Below are 6,956 nucleotides of genomic sequence, written 5' to 3' on the forward strand. Positions count from 1 at the left end.
GACATTATCGAGTAAAAGCATTGTAAATTAGAGGGGGGACACAAGAGTGTCAACTAACAATGGGGGAATTTTGTCACAAGTAAGGTAAAAACAACAAAATCAACAAGTGTTTCTAAGCAATGAGAGGGGATCCTTGGGATGTGAAGGGAATAAGGGTTAAGCAAGATTATTGGGTACATGATTTCGATAAAAGATTCGTAGAATAATTGTGACTCAGCTAAGATTTAAGGGGGATAAGCTCTCTCTCGAGCAACTTACTCCATTTCAAATGTGTTCCTCTTGGACACCCACTTGCCGCATAAAGACCAGCCTATGCCTTAACCCACTCACTCTCTCGAGCTGAGTGTGTGGATATGGGACTAGGGTTCACTCTCTCGAGCTGAACCTTATGTCGACCACTCACACTGGCCATCCATCTAGTGGTCTTAGTTTTTACGACCTCTCTCTAGAGCAAGCCGAAAACACATAAATAAACTTGTATTTGCAACTACAAATTCATTAAATTCATCCACAACCACTAAACGAAATCACAATTAAACTACGGTTAAACTATCAACAAGCAAGACCCAACAATTATCTTAACCCATATTCGCTAAATCACACCCCAAGAATTGGGGTTTTTAGCCACACATCAAGAGATAGAAATTTATACCTAAATGAGCTTGCATTAAAATGGGTATGAAGATTTAAGTCTTGTTACAGACCAAGAATGAAGAGTGCAAGAGAACCAAGTCCAAATCCTTTGAGATGAAACCCTCTTTTTCTTCAAGTCTTCAAAACCTTCTAAAACATAGAGCAAAAATATCAAAAAGTACTATTCTATATGAAAATTATAATTATAGTTTCATACTAGAACTAAAACTCTAACTAATATTTATAGTTTTCACATATTTGTGCTGCAGCGGATCTTTCGGCGTCGTTAGTCGGAATCGCCGATCAACTCGGCAATTCACCCTTTAGGGTAGTTCATTGCCATCTTGCACCAGCCTTCAGCATCGTCGTGCTCTGGGTTATTGGGCGGCATGGTACTGCTTCACGGAACTGCTCGGCGATGCACCGACTGCATCCTTTTTCCGCCGATTTGATCCTTTTTTTAGGGCTCAGCACATTGGGACAAAAGGCGAAGTAAGACCTTTCGGTGACTCACCAAGTGGACTTGGCGATCCTCAAGTCTTCATTTTTTCGTTCTTTTCAGCCTTTTCATTCCTTTTTGTGACATAGTGTCCATGCTTTCCTTCAAACTCCAAATACCTGAAACTTAAGGGTTTTCATCAGATATTGAGATCAATTAGGCATTTGAGGACATAATTTCTATCAAAATATAGCCCTAAATGAGTCCAATTTGTGGACTCATCAATGGTTCATACCTTGGAAAGTAAGGACATTTCTTTTCGGTGTTGAATAGACATCGGATTGCATGTTATAGTTCACATGGTCTATGTCGGTTAATGGTCAACTTCCAACAATAATAAAGAGCAAGTGTAGTATCAGTACACAACCATCGTGTACTGGTAGGATCACACGGCTATCCCACTAAGTGGAACATACATAAGCCATTACAACATAATAATAACATGCATACACTGAACATATACAATATCATTATCATTTACGATTAACGATCAAGTTCTCAATTCTCAAATTACACAGTTATGTCAAGTCAATGGTCCACTCATGGAACCCACACCCAAACTGTTAGTGTACTGGTATGTGGTACCCGTTCCAAGTTAGCGTGTCAGATCATGACAGCCGTTCCAATATTTATGTCGGTACGTGCCAATTGATCCCAATTAGTGTGTCGGAACACAACACCCGATCTATTCAACAATCCACAATCACAATCACAAGCATATTGTTATAATCATACAATCAAGTCATGATTCATGGCATTAAATCATTCAACTATCCTCATTTACGATTTGTGTGATCAATAATGCAACATTCGCATACATACATGCATCATAATGAAGCAAGAAAGAACATATATTACACAACATGAAATCACAACGATCACACGTGTCGAACAAAGCTTGAATCCCCTAAGAAACTTGATTCTTCCCCTTTCGGATTCTTTCTGCTTGTTCTTGGTTTACAAACAATCATAATAATACGAGGATTAATAAAAAAGACTCAATTACCTAGATTCTAATCAATAATATCAACCCTAGATCATACCCTTGATCCCTATACCCAGATTAGGGCTTTTTCTACCATAATTTCCAGATCAAAACCCTCTCGAATCGATAATTACCCACTAGTTTACATTCTACGGATCAAAATATGGATTCGGAGAGTTAAAACCTTACCTTTAGCCTTAAGAATGGTGAAAAATGGTTAAGAACTCGCCTGGGGTCGTCTTCTAGCTCTCAAAGTTGAAAAGTGCAAAACAAAATGATTTTGGGGTTTATTTCCGACTTAAATCGCGGCTGTCCCATTGTGGCTGCCCCTAGCCCCCACAGCGGCCCCGCCCTGGCGGAATGAATCCCACCACATCGGCTTGCACAGAAATGGAATGTCAAATTAAGAGCTCTAAACCCACATTTCACAACGCACATTCATCCCACGATACTCAGAAAATACCCGTTCATGCTAAGATTAATTCCGGGAGTTCTTCTTTCCCGAATTCAATGCAGTAAAGTCTTATGGGTTCCTTGACGTCTTAGCTATCTACTCATGTGATAAAAATAATAATTAGATCACCCAATTGATACCATATTTTCCTAGACCTTACTGACTCTGATTTTGTCCAAATCTGGATTAGTTTGGGAAATTCCAAGTTACTACGAAAAAGTTTTCCAGCCCAAAATATTTTCCCGTTGCCTTTTCTATAGTGAAGGAAATAGGTCGTTACAATAGATACCAAATTACCCATCACTCGTCCTCGAGTGACATTCTAGGAAAATGGGTTAAAGTAAGAATGGAGTAGTACCTAATCGACGAACAGCTGGGGATACTTGTCTCGCATGTCCTCGATTTCCCAAGTAGCATCCTAAACTGGGCAATTCTTCCATTGAACTTTCATGGACTTAATCTCTTTGGTCTTCAGCTTTCGGACGTCACGATCAAGAAATACAATCGGTTCCTCCTCATACTGAAGGTCTTTGTCTAACACAACTGAGTCTCATTTTATGATGTAATCCCCATCACGATGATATCTCTTCAACATGGACACAAGAAATATCGGATGAACTCCCGATATGTTAAGAGGTAAAGCCAAACTATAAGCCAATGGCCCTGCACAGTCAATGACCTCAAAGGGACAAATGTATCATGGACTTAACTTGCCCTTCTTGCATAATCTCATCACCCCTTTCATGGGTGATACCTTAAGAAGAATATTCTCCTCAGTATGAAATGCCATGTCTCTTACCTTATGGTCCGCATACTTCTTTTGTCTACTCTGGGTTAATAACAGCTTAGCTTCAATACTCCTCACCTTATATTGAGCATCCTTCACTAAATCAACCCCCAAAGGTTTCACATCACCATCCTCGTACCATCCTATGGGTGATCTACATCCCCTCCCATAAAGTGCCTCAAATGGTGCCATATCAATGTTGGAGTGATAACTATTATTATAGGAGAACTCACACAACGGTAGGAACTTATCCCAAAGTCCTCCAAAATAAATCACACATGCCCTCAAGATGTCTTCTAACACTTGAATAGTCCTCTCTGACCGCCCATCCGTCTGTGGATTGAAAGTTGTGCTAAAAGTGAGTTTTGTGCTCAATTTGGATGTGTAACTTCCTCCTAAACTTGGATGTGAATTGCGTACCACGGTCTGAGAAGATAGAAAAGGGGCACCCCGTGCAACCTCACTATCTCATTCACATAAACCTTAGGCAAATGTTCAGCATTATAATCAATTCTGACCAGAATAAAATGGGTTGACTTAGAATATATGTCTACCACTACCCAAATAGAATCAAACTTCCCCAAAGTCTTGGGAAGACCAACCACGAAATCCATAGCAATCCTTTCCCACTTACATTCCAGAATTGGCATTCTTTGAAGCAAACCTGCAGGCCTGTTATGTTCATACTTTACTTGTTGGCAATTTTGACGCTTAGTCAAAAACTCCACTATGTCTTTCTTCATGCCAGGCCACCAATAAATTCATTGCAAATCTCGGTACATCTTGGTCACACCCGGATGAATGGAATATTGCGAGCCATAGGATTCTGTCAACAATTTTTGAATCAAGTCATTGACTCGAGGAACACAAATTCTTCCTTTGAAACTGAGCACACCTTCCGTATCAAGAGTGGTGTCTTTTGCCTTACCAATCACAGTCTTTTATTTAAGCTCATTCAAATTTTCATCCTCAAACTATTTGGCCTTGATCTCCTCAATGAACGTGGCCCTAACCTTAATGCAAGCTAACACCCCACCCCTTTTTGAGATGCCCAACTATATGAATTTAGACTCTAAGGTCAGGATTTCCTTAGCCAAAGGTCGCTTAGTTACACTCAAGCAAGCTAAACTACCCATACTCACCGTTTTTCGACTCAAAGTGTCAGCCACTACATTAGCCTTGCCCGGATGGTATTGAATGGTGACATAATAATCCTTAAGTAACTCCATCCACCTCATGTGTCTCAAATTCAAATCCTTTTGAGTGAATACATGTTGTACACTGTGATGATCAGTAAATACCTCACACTTGACACCATAAAGATAATGCCGCCAGATCTTAAGAGCAAACACTACCACTGCCAACTCCAAATCATGTGTTGGATAATTCCTCTCATGCACTTTCAACTGTCGTAATATATAAGCTATAACATTCTTATCCTGCATTAACACAACACCCAAACCCGAATGTGAAGCATCACAATAAGCTATAAAATCCTTACCTTCAAAGGGTAGTGCTAGAATAGGTGCGGTGGTTAAAAGAGTGTGTGGTAAAATCCTTACCTTTTTGGTCAAATTTGTCAAGTGTGTGGCAATAGAAGCAAAAAATTTTCACAAATCGACGATAGTAGCTAGCGAGCCCCATAAAACTCCTAACTTCTATCAAAGAACTAGGACGAACCCAATTCTTAACCGCCTCAATCTTTTGGGGATCTACCATTGCCCCTTCTTTTGATACCACATGCCCCAAAAAGGCAACCGAAGTCAACCAAAATTTACACTTAGAAAATTTTGCATACAACTTTTGTTTCCCAAGAACACCCATAACAAAACGAAGATGGTCAACATGTTCTACCTCACTTTTCAAATAAACCAAGATATAATCAATAAAGACTATGACAAACGATTCATAAAATGGTTTGAATAGACTATTCATCAAACTCATGAAAGCTGCAGGCGCATTTGTCAACCCAAACGAGATAACTAGAAACTCATAGTGCCCATAGCGGGTTCTAAACGTCGTCTTGGGCACATCCTCAGGCCTAATCTTTAACTGATGGTAACCAGACCTTAGAGAAAACTGATGCGTCTTGCAATTGGTCAAAAAGATCATCTATCCTAGGCAATGGGTACTTGTTTCGAATGGTGATCCTATTTAATTGCCGGTAATATATACACATCCTCATACTACCATCATTTTTCTTAACAAACAATACAGGAGAACCCTATGGGGAAGCACTAGGATGAATGAATCGTTTATCAAGAAGTTCTTGGATTTGAGCCTTAAGGTCTCTTAATTCGGTCGGAGCCATGCGATATGGAGGGATAGAAATGGGGCGGGTACCAGGTTCCAAATCAATGCAGAAATCTATATCTCTATCCAGAGACATACCAGACAAATCAGTAGGAAACACTTCTCTAAATTCTGACATCACATGAATGGACTCAATAGATGTCGACTCAACCTCAACATCCGGAATATGAGCCAAATAAGCCAAACAACCCTTCCCTACCAGTTTCCTAACCCAAATGGAGGATATGATCTTAGCTTGCTTAGACTTGTACACCCTTTCCCACTATAACTTTTCCCTTCCCGAAATTTCTAGAGTCACAAACTTAGTATTACAATTAACCACAACATAATTGGAAGACAACCAAGTCATCCCTAAGATTGAATTAAAGTCAGTAATATCCAAAATCACCAAATCAACCCAAGTCTGGAAACCCATATAAGAAATAGGACAATCACGATAGACATGGGTGACTATGGCTGACTCTTCAAATAGGGCAGAAACATGGATGGGGGCATAAGTATATCACAAATCATAGCATATTCTGAGGCAAATCAGAAGGACACATAAGAATAAGTAGAACCCAAATCAAATAACACATTACCATTCGGTCACATTTAAGAATAGTACATGTTATAATTACCTCAGACGCCTCTGCCTCGATCTTGCCTGGAAAGGCATAACATTGAGTCCTATCATTTTGATGGGCGGCTTCTTTGCCTGGCTGCACTGCACCTCTGCTTTCGTTACCATTTCCCCTACCTCCGCGGCCTCGCTGATTCCCTTCTTACCCACCTTGTGGATGCCCTCGACCATTTAGTACCATTTCCCGCGAGTACCACTCTTTAGACTATTCTTACGTGAAATTTGGCATGCGCGGGTGGGGACAATCTCTGCTCATATGCCCAGGTTCTCCATAGTTGTAACAAATACGGTCAAAAGATTGCATGCTGATGTGAGGCTAAAAATACATATTTTTAATCATTATTTCCTCACATTTATTATTTATATTTGTACTTTGTGAGCATGAATTTTATGGATTGTACTAAATTGCATATTTTATGTGTAGGATTAAATTGGTGAAAAAAATGAAGAAGTTTGGAGCTAAAATGAATTAAAGATGGAAAGTTGAAAAAGGAAATCAAGCAGGCAGCTTAATGGATTAAAGTGAATAAAATAATATATTTTTTATATATGGAAAAAGGCGGCTGCAATTGAGGAAATTCAAATTTGCTGCTTGCTGCTACCACGTGGTAGTAAGTGAATGGTACAAAAATATATTGAGGCGGCAACACTGTTCACGCGGCG

This window comes from Solanum tuberosum, unplaced genomic scaffold (assembly GCF_000226075.1).
Source record: "Solanum tuberosum cultivar DM 1-3 516 R44 unplaced genomic scaffold, SolTub_3.0 scf00108, whole genome shotgun sequence".
In the NCBI taxonomy this organism is placed as follows: Eukaryota; Viridiplantae; Streptophyta; class Magnoliopsida; order Solanales; family Solanaceae; genus Solanum; species Solanum tuberosum.